Below are 15,544 nucleotides of genomic sequence, written 5' to 3'. Positions count from 1 at the left end.
GAGAAGTTTGTGATTTGCAACATGACTCATGGCTTTTTAAAGGGACACTATCCAGAAAGTTTGCAGCTAAATTCATTTTTTAAATGAAGCCCATCTGGAGTGGAATTGCAACCAGGACATACCTCCCCCTCTACTCCACACTTGGTACGCCACTGGACAGCCTTCTGGTGAAGCTCAGGTGTAGGAACACCTTCTCCCAGATAGAATCAATCAAAATGGACTCCCTCACTCTGTGCCAGGGGATTTTATTATCTCTGTTTGATCACTCCCCATAGTGTCTATCCAAGTGTCTATCTGTCTATCCATCTATCTACCTCTAAAACACAGGAGGAAAACTTTCATCGCTATACCATACAAATAATACTGTTGAATTTTATATCACAGAGTTGAATTAAGCTGAGCTGTCCTTTACCCAAACAGGATTGTTTTCATATAATCTTCCCCTCCCTCAACAGAGGAAGAAGTCAATAGCATACTTATTTATGCAAGAAAGCCCTTAAATTATTCAAAATTGTAAATATACAACCAAATATAGCCCAAATGGTGGATTTGTTGGATGATTCTCAGCTCGATACAAATACTGGTGCAAATCCAATAATTGCTGTGAGGTTACTTCTGCTTTAATCTGCCATGATAGAGAAACAAGTTCCATAGCATATCTAGTGATAATTGCTTCACCTTTTTTGATACAAGTAAACAATGCCAATTAGTAGTCCTTCCACAGGCCAGTCTTAAGGGATACATCTTGCCTTGATGTTTTGCATAACTTTCCTTAACATCAAGGGGGGATTATGTGCATGAATCAATGGAGAATAACCACTGAATCTCATTCATTTACATTATTACAAAAGGCACCTTGGCACTTAGCAATTTTCACTCAAACTGCAGATGATTTGTTGTATAATCCACTGGAAATATGATGAGAGTCATTTTATATTTTTGAGGTACATCTCAACATTTTAAACATAAAGATGGCTTTTTCCCAAATTAAAAACTAGTAGGAGACAGCAGAATGATTAGTCAGCCAGGCTTATGCTTTAGGAAAGGGATGTGGGTGTTGTATTCAAGAATTTACCATAGCAATGGCAGAGTACATTTTCATGCATTAAAACTATGTGTTCCACCAGCAGGTGAGAAAGCAATTGAATTACAGGAAAATATAAATCATATACATTTACAGATAGACACAAGAGGTTTAGTTGAACATATATATATAATGCATATAAAATCTAACTCATAAAATCTAACTCATGGCTTGGCTTTTGGTCACACTGGCTTTCTGATGAAGTCTGCCTTCCTGTCCTCTTGTGTGTAAATATACGGTGTTGGTACAAGAATAACAAGAACTACAGAAATTGTGTAGCTTGTACATTTTAGGTCATGATCCCCCTCTATAAACATTTGGTTAAACTTCCTCAATATTTAATTCTTCATAAGAGAAATTGCTCTATTGCACTTCTTGTATCTTCTACTGAAATCTAGAAAACCGATTTACCCCCTTCTACATTTTCTGAAATCAGCAGAACAATCACACTGTTATACATCATCATCCACTCAGTTTTTCTCAATTTAGTCCTGCCATTAGTACAGGTTTCACTCATTCCAGAGGCAGCATTTGGTGGCAGAGTCTAGAAGGAAGTATTTTTTTAGAATGTCAATTAGATTCTATTTCTTACATATATCCATTGCTATACTTGTTCATGTATTAGATTTTTTATTAATGGGATGTTTAGTCAGCTTTCTGCATGGTAAAACTTGTAAACAATGTTTATACATAAAAGATGGAACCCTTCAAATATTTCCAAAAGGTAACTGAACTATAAAAAGAAAATAAACCAATTATATACACATTCTTAACTACAGCTGGTCCAAACATTGCTGTGAGGGACAATATATAAGCTGAATGATTACATAAATAAATGCGCAATGTACTAAATTATCTACAATTCCCTCTGAATACTTTTCATTCAATTGTGCATTCAAAGTAGGTGAGTACTATTTCAAATGAGCCAGACGGCTTTCTCATAATTAAAACATACATTTTCTCATAAGAGAAAAAGAAGAGAAAATCTCTCGTCTTAGGTTTCTTCCCCTTAATTTATTTGGGGAAATGTGCACCTTTCTACAAAAATATATCTGAAGTGGATTACAAGAAGGCTATGTACAATAAAATGAACACAACACAGGAGAATATTGTTAACAATATATAAATAAAAATCTAAGAGCAGATGATATCTTATAAAAATGGCAGATTCAAAACAGCAGGTTAATAATCTAATTGTAGATTTGGATTAGTTTAACAAAAAGTAAAGCCTCAAGTAGAATAAAAATATGCAAACAGGGAATAGAATAAAAGTACTCCAGTCATGAAAAGCATAGCAACAGCGGGCAAATCTCTAACTAATTCCCTTGCTCTGCTCTGTGGCACGACATCAATTAAAAGTCCTTCGGGAATAGATGCATTTTAAGAGGTCATTGGAAGGTCAACAAAGAAGGGATAGACAACACCTATGTAGGGTCAGGAAGGTGAAGATAGACCTTCATGTATTTTTTACATATAGTATGAAGGCTAAATCAAAATGAGCACCTTGAACTGAGCCTGGAAATAGATTTCAAGGCAGTACAGGTAGAACAGGACTGTAGTGATATGTTCATTTGGATGGTGTTTCTTAGCCATCTGGCTGCTGCATTTTACACCAACTGCTGTTTCTGAACGAAGGGCAGACCCACATGCAACCCACTACAGTAATGCTGTATTGATGTTATCAAGGCATATCACGCCAGATCCACCTTCTCTACACCTAGCAAACAATTCCAAACTGGCAGAATGCAATCCTCTTCTACCTGCTTATCCAGTGACAAAAATTAGTCCAGAAGCAGCACCAAACTATGTTCCTGGAAAGACATTTCAGAGTTTTACCCCAGTTTCACCACACCCAGCATCATACATAAGGCTTATTATTGATGCATCTATCTATCCTTATGTTGTAATTACTCAAACATCAGAATACATATTAAAAATGTAACAGTTACAGTCTACTATAACAGAGAACACTAGTACTTTATACAATATTAACTTGCAAAGTGTGTTGTCACACCAAGGCAGAACCTAGACTTTCATTAGATTGAAGCAGGATATTTGGCTGACCCATATATCTGACTGCATCATATACTGGAAGGCATCCAAGTTGCACTATTATTCTTTGTCTGGAAGTTGGTGATTCCTTCAGTTTTATAACCTGCCCTTTGCATGAGGAAGTGTTGTTTTTATTAAACTGAGATATGGTACATCTGAAGTCATGAAAGTACATCTATCCCAGGTAAGAATGTGGACTCTCTTGTTACCATATCATATACTAGCCACATTCATTTCAGATTAGAACTCTCATAATGAACATCTGATCCAGGGAAAACCCAACATTCAAAGATATAACAGTTTTTTTATAAAATGCAAAATAACAGTATCAAAGTGCCTTAAAGCAAAATTGGGGTATGTTGCACAGGGAGTCAACTAAAGGCTGCTTCAGCATATCTCTGAGATATACTACTATATAGCCAAAATGCATTAGAGGAGCACCCCAGCAGCGCTAAGCCCTAGCTAGGCATGAGTGTGGACATGCCACCGTGTGACAGTGCAGCCCCGTGCACTAGTTGGGAAAGGGGCAATAGATCCAGAAATATAGCAGGAGTTGGTTAGTTCCCTGAGCCACCCATGCTTGGGAATGTCCCTCAAACTGGTGGGAAATTATGCAATCAAAAAACATAGGGTTTGAACGTAGGTACCCATGTAATGGGAAACGGCAAAGTATGCCAACCACAGATTCTACCAATCACCCCTTCCTGACCGAAAGCCAACCCCCATCACTCTCACTTCATCACAGCCCCCTCAGCACTACATAAACCCCAGCCAGGATGCAACATCATTCAGTAGGCAGAATGCATAGCACATGACTCTGTGCCTTCTGCGTTCTCCTCACATGAGCCTGGATTCCACCTTGACAATGCTGGGTCCTTATGCCCAAGGATGATGGTATGTGCATGGGGGGGGGGACTATCATTCAATAAGGCATTACCCAGGGAATCATACCTAAGAGAACTGTCTATGTGGGGTAGGGGTGGGGGCATGAACAATTGCAGCCCTGTAATGATTTTTAGCTGGTCAAACAACCATGGGTTAACTATATAGCAACAGACAACAGATGAGCTCCAGTTGCAGAGTACATCCTAATAGAAACACTATATATTAGCCCCAACACACTCTTCTGTATGCTCTGTGAGCCAACTTGTTATCATGGTTAAGAGCAGAAGCCTTTAATTTGGAGAACCGAGTCTGATTCCCCACTCCTCCACATGAAAAAGACAGTTGGTGACATAGGCCCAGTAACAGTTTTCAGAGTTCTCTCAGCCTCCCTGACCTCACATGGTGTCCATTTTGGGGATAGGAAGGGTAGGAGATTGCAAGCTACTTTGAGACTCCTTTGGGAAGTAAAAAGTGAGGTACGAAGGGACATGGCTGGTGGGTGGCCTCAGAATGGGTGCGGCTGCTCTAGCATGGTGGGTGATTTATGGATTCTATACTCTCTCATGGCATTGCTACCATCTGATATGCAATGCAGCTTGGGGGTTCAGGCAAAGAAGACCCAAGGAATTACAGCCATGGTTGCAACAGAAAAGGGTAATGGAGCAGCATCCCTGGCCAAATTATGGATCTCCATGGCAACTCATCAGCTGAGCTGTACAGTTTCTCCTTGTCTGGTTTGTAGGGGTAAAAATTCAGCTCTGAGGCTTTTGCCTACCTCTCACTCCTCCCATGTAGGCATTGAATCCCTGGGTATGCTAAAGCAATGCCTTTCCATTGAGCCATGCCCTTCTGTGAAGTGGTTGCTGCCTGGCCCAGGTGGCAAGTAGTGGTCAGGGCTGCTTTGGAGTACTTCCTGCTTGAATGCCTCCTTTGAACTTACTCTTTTGGCCCAGTGATTGGGATGCTAGTCTTTGGTGGGAGGTTGAGAACTGGGCCCTGTCATTTCTTGGCTTTCCATATTTACTTTGTCAGAAGAAGGTGGTGTGTGGTTCAGACAAAGGAGCATTTCCTGAGGTCTTGTTGTTGCTGGCTCTTCCTTCGCTGTCTGCTGGCTCTCTGGTGGGGGGAGGGGGGAATCTGAGGAACAGGGGGCAGTAGCTGGAATGGCAGGCAGTGCTACACACAGGGCCCCCATTGGCTGCCATTGGCTGATTGGTGGATATTCCTGGGGTTGCTATGGACACTGACCTATTTACTATACTGTCTGTGGAGAAGGACTTCTCCTTGTGGAGAAGTCTGTGTTGTTATTTCCCCCGACAGAAAGTCCACAGGAACAGACCAACAGAGCTGCTGTTGCACGGATTCCTGGCTACCTTGCATTCGATAGCCCTCAGGATTGACCTGCCTGAGTTTATGGTTAAATGTACCTGTCTTTCTGCTGCATCTTTTAAAAATGTATTTGAAATGGGAAGAGTATATGTGATGCAGAGCATTTCTGATTAGCACTCCACAAAGCAGATATTCAGATTTAATTATACTCTTTGTTTTGAGACAAAGTCCAATTTGATTTCAGTTCTCTCTTCCTTGCATTTAGATTCCTAGCCACTGATTTACCTAATTTTACCTTTACATTTGCAGGGGTGGGTGGGGGATTGAAATCATTTTTAGGTAATAAGTTACATAATTAAAAATTAAAGTTGAACCTGGAAATTTAATATTTCAACAAAATGTTTAAATTGGTCATATAATATCATAGAGAATACAGTGTCGCTGCTGCACAGGCCCTCTGTTATCCATATACTATTTCTCAAGTGTGTCCCCTGCCTATGGACACCTAAATCTGTGGATTTGGCCCATACTTGCGCTAAACAGATTTTTCTACAAAGTTGGGAGACACTCCAAATTTGCAGAAAAATCTCAAATCCTAAAAAAATCCGCAGCTTTTTAAAAAAATCCTCTCTAAGTAAAACAGTGTTCACTACACAAGTGGTCATTATCAGAGCTACACAAGTGGTCATTATCAGAGCACAATTGGCCCAATTGTGGCAGCAATGGCACCAGGGAGCCCAGATGAGTCCAGTGGCAACACAGCCCAGGAGACCCACTGGGTGCAGCCGCAGCTGCTCAGCCTGGGTATTATCCAAATTAGAATGTCATTCTGAATTCAGATGGAGGAATTAGCAAACTCTAGGAGACTTAGTGAGAGGGATCTTCACCTGTGCATACCAGAATCCTTCCCTTAGACACAGAGACCCATTTGAAATAAAATGAAAATAATTTTATAGAAAAAAATTAAAAATAAAACTAGCACACATGCATACAAATTAAGCTAAGCACTGACACAAGAGGAAAGGCAGGGTGAGATGATTCCATAAAGGAATATAGCTAGCATGGTGATGTGTAGAAGACCAAGGGGAAACAGCCAGCATTTCTGAAAAGGATAAAGAGCCTGCAAGGATGCATGGGTGTGCACATTAGATCCAAGAAGACACACAGTTGAGTACCCCTGAGGTGCTATAATGATGTCGCCTGAGGGATCCAGGCAGCTCCTGGAAAGCATGGCATCTGACTGGAAAGTACATTTTCTGATTTCTGCATAGGTGCAAATATTGCTGGTCAGCCTTTAGCAAAACTAACATACATTTGCATATTTGCAACACATAAATGTTATTGCTGAACAATATAATAGAAAGGAACAGGCAATGTAGATGAGAGTTGCTTGCAGGCAAACTTCCCCTCACAGTGTGGATGGATCTGACCGCTAATGAAGAAGCTGTACTAGGTATGTTGTTGTCATGGATCCCATGAGCTTCCCTGGGCCTGGCGACAGCAGCCACACAACCTGAGAGCACCACTGAGCCCAGCAGTGGCCATGCAGCCCAGGAGCCATTTGGGCCCACCGGCAGCAATAGTGCATCCTGGGAACCACACTAGGTTCACCAGTGGCAGCTGAGCAGCTCAAGAGCTATGCTGGGCATGCCACTGCTAGCACAACTAGGAGTTATGCTGGGCAAGAAAGTGAGGGAGATAGTCCTCTACAAGTATTTCAGACCCACACTTGTATTATTCAGACGGCACATTGTTCCAATTGTGCCCCATTTAAAAAAAAATTCACTGTCATTCAATTCAATTTGTTTTACCACTGGGATTCCAGAATCTGCCCAAAGACTGATTCAGATACCCATGTTTACCACTTATTATCTCATTACATAATGGAAAGATATGCTGCTGAACATGTGAATTGCCTCCATTGAGAAACACTGTGTCTGAAGAAGGATGAAATGTGATAAGAGTAACTTAATGGTGGGAATGCTACTCATGATGGGGTTTTTAATGTCATTGTTTGATATTTTTATTTAATCATTTAAAGCATTTCCATGCCACCTTTCCACACAGAGTCCCCCAAATTGATGAACAGCAAAACATTCCAACATTAATAATGAAATATGTAACAAAAATTAGCATGTACACTCACCCAGAACTATTTAGTTTCATGCTTCTTGTAAGTGTCACAGAACATTTAAAGGTTTCTCAACTAGATATAGAAATTCTCTATGAAAAAAAAGTTCACCATAGGCTGAGGAAAGCCTTACGTACTACATAATTGTCCAAAATCATCTTTTTGAAAATAAAGGCTTTATTGTTGGCAGAACAACTTTCAAATTCACAACTCCATCCTAAGCCACCTGCATAGCAGAGCACACACACCCATCTGGTACTGGCAATGCTAGTTTGCATCTTATGGCTGATCTCCAGAGGGGAAATAATCATCACAAATACCTCTTGAAAAGCTACGGATAATGATGGCCCCAGAATCTATAGGGAACATGTCATTGTAGACTGCCATACTGCTGATTGATTAATTGATTGATGGATGGATTTATACTGCAATTTATACCCCACCACTCCTCAAAGACTCATGGAGGGTTACAGAGTCAGATAAAAATCCAAAAACCCCATTAAAGCCCCTGACATAAAACCATAAAATACAACAATATCAAACCATCCAATAAAATGCGGAGAAAATATTGCCCAATCCCTAGCAATCCCCAGCAATACCCCTGGGTGGGGAGGAGGGTGAGGAGGGCGCAGATGGAACTTGCAAGCCGCCCTTCCTATAGGGGGGCCATGATCTTCCTTGCATCTCAACCTCAACCATAGACCTGGTGGAAGAGCTCCATTTTGCAGGCTCTTGTGGAATGCCAAAAGCACCCTCAGGGCCTGAAGTTCCTCCAGGAGTTCTTTCCACCAGTTCTGGGCCAGGACCGAAAAGGCCCTGGCCCTGGTCGAATCTAGGCGTGCTTCCCTGGGACCAGGAATAACAAATTAGAACCTGCAGAGCGTAAGGCACACTTATGCAGCCATGCCACTCTGACATCACACAGCAACCACCACATTTGAAGTGCCAGAAGAAATGGAGAATGGAGCAGCTAATCCTTCTTCTCCCAAGAAGGTCAGTGAAGCAAGTGGCAGGAGTTAACATAATTCAGGAAGTTTCACAGCTGTGGGTTTGATTTTCTTCCTGCAGCTGAATTCCCTTTTACCAAGAACACATAGCCAGACAAACCTCAGCATTGTCACATTGCCATAGCTCACTAAGTGCCAGAACTTTATATTGTAGGAAAGTTGGGAAGGTTTTATTTAAAAAAATAACTCTTTGCCTCTGCACTGATTTGTTGTTGTTGTTATGTGCGAAGTCGTGTCCAACCCATCGCGACCCCATGGACAATGATCCTCCAGGCCTTCCTGTCCTCTACCATTCCCCGGAGTCCATTCAAGTTTGCACCTACTGCTTCAGTGACTCCATCCATCCACCTCATTCTCTGTCGTCCCCTTCTTCTTTTGTACTCAATCACTCCCAGCATTAGGCTCTTCTCCAGGGAGTCCTTCCTTCTCATGAGGTGGCCAAAGTATTTGAGTTTCATCTTCAGGATCTGGCCTTCTAAGGAGCAGTCAGGGCTGATCTCCTCTAGGACTGATCGGTTTGTTCGCCTTGCAGTCCAAGGGACTCGCAAGAGTCTTCTCCAGCACCAGAGTTCAAAAGCCTCAATTCTTTGACGCTCGGCCTTCTTTATGGTCCAACTTTCGCAGCCATACATTGCAACTGGGAATACCATAGCCTTGACTAAACGCACTTTTGTTGGCAGGGTGATGTCTCTGCTTTTTAGGATGCTGTCTAGATTTGCCATAGCTTTCCTCCCCAGGAGCAAGCGTCCTTTAATTTCTTTGCTGCAGTCCCCATCTGCAGTGATCTTGGAGCCCAGGAAAATAAAATCTGTCACTATCTCCATTTCTTCTCCATCTATTTGCCAGGAATTAAGAGGGCCGGATGCCATGATCTTTGTTTTCTTGATGTTGAGTTTCAAGCCAACTTTTGCACTCTCCTCCTTCACCCGCATCAACAGGCTCTTTTGCACTGATTATGGAACCTGAATCAACACTAAAATCATAATTTGTCCCTTTGCATTAGGCAGTCCCTTTGCTATGACCAAGAGAACCAGTTTGGTGTAGTGGTTAGGAGTGCGGACTTCTAATCTGGCATGCCAGGTTCGATTCTGCACTCCCCCACATGCAGCCAGCTGGGTGACTTTGGGCTCACCACAGCACTGTTAAAACTGTTCTGACCGAGCAGTGATATCAGCACTCTCTCAGCCTCACTCACCACACAGGGAGTCTGTTGTGGGGAGAGGAAAGGGAAGGCGACTGTAAGCCGCTTTGAGCTTCCTTCAGGTAGGGAAAAGCAGCATATAAGAACCAACTCTTCTTCTTCTTGTAATTTAGTTAGTGTGTTCTCACGCAAACCCTTGAAGATTCCCTGTCCTTTCATAGATATGACATACTATGATCTGGATAACACTAAACAAGTTGTCAATATCTTGCATAAAGATGAGCTAAATAATAAGAATCTTATACCAAAGAGGTATGTCTGGCCTCAACATTTTCCATCCTGGCCCCTACCTGGTGGAATAAACTCCCAGAGCACAACTAGACCCTGCCAGAATTGCTGTAATTCCTCAGGGCCTGTAAGGCAGGTCTCTCCCACCAGGCTTTTGGTTGGGGTCAAAATTAACACTTACCCACCAATTCTATTCAATGTCCATTGGTAAACACCAGGCCAGCCTGATCTGGGGAAATCATTACAAAAATACGTTATATGGAACTGTTGCTGCTAATTTTCAATCTTTGTCACCTATTTTAATGTTTATTACCTATTTTAAATTTAATTAATTAATCTTAAATCCTAATTTTTATGTGTTCACTTATTGTATTTTATCCATAATTCTGTATACCTTCCTGAGCTGGCTTGCCGGGAGGGCAGTCTAAAAATGGAAGAAAAAAAGTGTTGTAATCTCAAAACTGAATAACATATTGAGAGTCCAGTGGCACCTTTAAGACCAACAAAGTTGTATTCAAGGTATGAGCTTTTGTGTCTGTGCACATTTCCTCAGAGACAATGTCATGGAACGACAAAACTGAAAAGGAGACTTTTGGCACTATAAAATATAACAATATGTATTCCTGCATAGGCTTTTGTCAACTATAACCTACTTTTATCAAATGTAAGTTTCAAATGACAAAAATAACCCTGCATATTTTCAAACAAATTAGTTTAGCGATGAAAGACTCATATCTAAATCACATGCCCCTATTAAATATAAAAGAAAATGGAGAACTGTATTTGTAAGTATGTCCTTGAAACTGTGTGAGATTTCACAGAACAGCGTTATAATTTAACAAATGCTTCCTCTGCTGGCTAAACTGGAAATAGCAGCTTTGCAAAATACATTATTCTTCATGTAAAAAGTCTGGCCTGCCAGGGTTATTAGAGGTTTAGAAGCTGCTTCTGTTTGTTTAGATTTTCTTTAAAATACAACTGTTCCATATACGTATTAGATCTGAAAGATAATTTTAGGCAAACATCTAAAACAGGAAACTTCTGGACAAGCTAAAAGAAAGCACAAGTGAAATATACAGCTTGGCTAGTGGGCGGTAGCATCACCTCCATCCCTTCCCTTCCCTGTGCTGCTGCCAGCTTTGCTACCTGCAGTTTCCAGTGATAGCCGCTTAATGGAGGATGGCTGCAGAGAAGAGGAACAGCTCAGCACAGGGATTTTGGGTGCCCCACAATATTTTGCACTGTAGGTGACTGCCTAGGTTGACTATATGGTCAGGCCCTCCATGTGCTTTTCTCCCACAAAACGAGATTGGGAGTTGCTTGCAAAACTAAAAATTAAACAATCTTAAAACCATCTGTACACCGCCCGTGGCGCCACGGGTGCCACAGACTATATAAAAGAGTAAGGGGTTGTGGGGAGGAGTTAGGGCGGGACCGGTCCGGGATAAAAACTCGGAGGCGTCCAATCAGGAGCCGCGAAGCGGCTCCTGATTGGGCCCCTCCGAGTGCCACTCGAGGGCCAAGTGGCCAATTGGGCCACTTGGCCCGCCCTGGACTGGCCGCCCACATCCACCATTTCCCCACTTGCCGCTGAGCTGGACGCATCTCCAGCAGGACCAGCGGCTTCTCCTGTCCCCAGCAGCCCGCATACGGCCGCCAGCAGCCTGCCTTGCCGCCCTCCCAACCAGCTTCTTCTCACCCGCCGACACACTGGGCCGCCGCCCACCCACCGCTGCTTTCACCTGCCCCAGTGGCAAAGCGCCTCCCGACGCCTCAGCCCACCGCACAAGCCGCGGCCGCCGCCGCGCGTGGCCCGGGAGCCGTCCGGCAGCCTCGCTCCCTTCCGGAGGCCGGGAATCGGCCCCAAAAGCCGCCGACGCGCGAGGCCTGGGAGACGCCCGGCAGCCTCGCTCCCTTCCGCAGGCCGGAAATCGCCCCCAAAAGCCGCCGCCGCGCGAGGACCAGGAGACGCCCAGCAGCCGCGGGGAGAAGCCCAACCAGCGCCACACCCTGAAACGACTCTGCATCGATCTGGAGCTCCACCACCTCCACGCCAGCCGCCCGGTGAGTGAGCTGGGGCCAGCAGCATTCCACGCCGCTGCAAGACACTCCCTGCGACGACAGGCTAAAGCAACAATACCAGCCAAGTGATAGGGTTGAGCGGGTGGAATATCTTGGCCTTTAGTTACCAGCAGCTTGTAAAGAACAATTTTATGTGACATATATACATATATATGTGTATACACACACACACATACACAGAGTGAGAGAGAGAACTTCAGATGACTGCTAAATCCAATAAATATAAGGTCTCTCAAGTAGACCAGAGTGGGTGTAACCTGTCTGAGGCAGGGCCCAATTGGGACGCGTGAAGCCAAGCCTACTCTTTGCCCACTTAGCCCTTATTATATAATAGCTCCTGCTGTTACAGATGGCAAACATCTCTATCCTACTCTTAATTCTGTGAAGATGAAGTCTTTAGTTATTGTGATGGTATCTCAGGTGAGGAGCACAGCCCTGTTACACATGTATAGATGGTATGAGTTTACTGACAGCAGTGGGGGAGGTGTACCTGAGGAACTCATGTAGCATTTAGCAGAATAAAATAGTATTTTGCAATCTCTGAAGAGCCAAAATCAAGAGGCTTACAGTTGCCAAGATTCTTTTCAAACTTCATTCCAAATTTCTACTCTTTTTTCAAAATTCCACATAATTTATTCAATGAGCACTGAGCATTCAAAGAGTAAAATTGCATAAGTTTGGATCCACCAGCATGCAAACAGAAATATAAACAGACTTCTCACAGTTCTACTTGTGCAAGATCTTGCACAATGCCTAGCACTTTTTCTACAGCATACAACACACAGTTCCCAGAAACTTTCCCCACAACATTGACTGCAAACAGACAAACAGCTCAGGATGTGCTAAGTTTATCTTAGCACAAGAGGCTAGTGTGCCCCCCCCCCCAATCCTTGCACAAGGCCTCTAGGGTGTGCAGAAATCTTCTGGTGCATCCAAGCCATAAACTTCATTTTTACAGTCATGATTGTCAGTGTAATTCTGTGTAGAGTGAATGGGTTAAGACTACAGTCTATATAAGAGTTCATCTATATAAGACTGCCTGATGAGTCTTGTGAAAGTTGGAATAGTGGAGGCATAAATACAAAAATAAATTTAAAAATATTTTTCAAAATAATATTTAATTGGGAAAGCTGAGGTTTTAAAATTAAAATCTCCATTAAACAGATTTTAAAGGTGTGCTAATGCACCAAATAATATGAATATGTTAGTGGTTGTTTTAAAATTATATGGGATCAATGGAGCCTCAAGCTTTTACAGTTTCTTAAAGACTTCTTGCATGTAGGAAATTAAACTGAAATTTATGTCAGTTTGTTAATGGCAGCACTTAACACCATAACAGTTAATTAACTAATTAATTAATTTTTCATTTAACTCACTTCACTTCACTTGAATCCCTTGATGAAATTTAATGAAGTTTTAGTATTATTTCTGAGTAACCACATAAATTGTGCAATGGGTCATTGCTATTTCCTTGTTTAGAAGCTATTTCACAAAACAGGATTGAATCCAGCCCTACCAAGGTAATAATACCTATGTGTAGAAAGGCTACATAGGACCTAATTTCTCATTTCCCATGAAGAATGCATATAAGACCATTCAATATGCTATTAACATATTTTCAGCCATCATTTTCTTCATTCAAGTATCACATGTTTTTGGCTAGATAGTAGAAGAAGGCTAGGTTGGCTGAATGCACATCCACTTTTTGAAAATAGGCTTCTATTTCGGCCCCTGGGGATCTTTCTACATGTTGATAATATAAGGGTACAGGATGGTTGAGCACATGACAAAACACTGACATTGAGAGCATTGCTTTGTTGCTACTGTGATTCATAGAATCATATAGAGTTGGAAGGGGCCATACAGGCCATGTAGTCCAACCCCCTGCTCAAAGCAGGATCAGCCCAAAGCATCCAAAGCATCCAAGAAAAGTGTGTATCCAAACTTTGCTTGAAGACTGCCAGTGAGGGGGAGCTCACCACCTCCTTAGGCAGCCTATTCCCCTGCTGAACTACTGACTGTGAAAAATTTTTTCCTGATATCTAGCCTATATCGTTGTAGTTTAAACCCATTACTGCGTGTCCTTTCCTCTGCAGCCATTGGGAACAGCATCCTGCCCTCCTCCAAATGACAACCTTTCAGATACTTAAAGAGGGCTATCATGTCTCCTCTCAACCTCCTTTTCTCCAGCCTGAACATTCCCAAGTCCCTCAACCTATCTTCATAGGTCTTGGTCCCTTGGCCCCAGATCATCCTTGTCACTCTCCTCTGTACCCTTTCAATTTTATCTACGTCCTTCTTGAAGTGAGGCCTCCAGAACTGCACACAGCACTCCAGGTGTGGTCTGACCAGTGCCGTATACAATGGGACTATGACATCTTGTGATTTTGATGTGATGCCCCTGTTGATACAGCCCAAAATGGCATTTGCCTTTTTTACCGCTGCATCACACTGCCTGCTCATGTTTAGTTTACAATCCACAAGTACCCCAAGGCCTCGTTCACACACAGTGTTACCTAGAAGCGTATCCCCCATCCAGTAGGCATGCTTTTCATTTTTCTGACCCAGATGCAGAACTTTACACTTATCTTTATTAAATTGCATCTTGTTCTCATTTGTCCATTTTCCATTGTGTTCAGATCTTGTTGAACTCTGTCTCTATCTTCTGGAGTATTTGCCAGTCCACCCAATTTGGTGTCATCTGCAAGCTTGATGAGTAGTTCCTCCACCCCCTCATCTAGAATAACATCATATAACATCATAATAACATCATATTTCCACTTTCCATTCTGATCCAGTGAAGAATGAAAAAAATACATACATAAAATATGGATGTGTACTATTTTATAAAAATAATTATATTTTTTATATTGTGATTTCTTGGAACAGAATAAAATAAATGTCCTATAAACGTATTTTATGTATCATGGCTTATGAGAGAACTCTGAAAAATATAATTCTAGGGCTGCTTATGACTGTCAAATATCCTTGTTTTCCACTCTGTTACCCCTACAGCCCCACCTGTCCTAGCACCTATGTAGCAAAAAATACAAGGAGACTCCAGGCTGGAACCCACTAGTTCTTCTTCTCCCTTTGACAGTCTAAAAAAACACTGTGCTTGGAATCATGGGACCTACATGGACAAAAGCTATGTGAGACAAGAAATGTAGGAAAAGGAGCATTAAGAAAGTCTGAGAGGAAAAGGTGGTTGGATCCAGCACTGCATTCTATTTTAAAACAAAGAATCATGGTATTAAGAACTATAACACATGTAGTATCATTATTGAAGAACTCTTCATGGAGGATTAGGGAATGATGTTGTCATGTAACATTATCTTGCTTAAGATCACTACCTCCTAGACTTCATCTATCCTAATATGGGAGTGTCAGGTGCAAACATTAGACCCTAAATAAGCAAAATTGTCAAGTGATACTCATCTACTCAGCAAACTCACATACAGCACAGCTCCTCTGATTTAGGGGGGGAAGGGTTTGCAACTGAGGCTGCTGCCCATCCCCGCAGATGTTCCTCAGTGACAGAGAAG

Source organism: Paroedura picta, chromosome 7 (assembly GCF_049243985.1).
Source record: "Paroedura picta isolate Pp20150507F chromosome 7, Ppicta_v3.0, whole genome shotgun sequence".
Lineage (NCBI taxonomy): Eukaryota > Metazoa > Chordata > Lepidosauria > Squamata > Gekkonidae > Paroedura > Paroedura picta.
The sequence above is the reverse complement of the archived record's forward strand: the minus strand, read 5'-3'. Positions refer to the sequence as shown.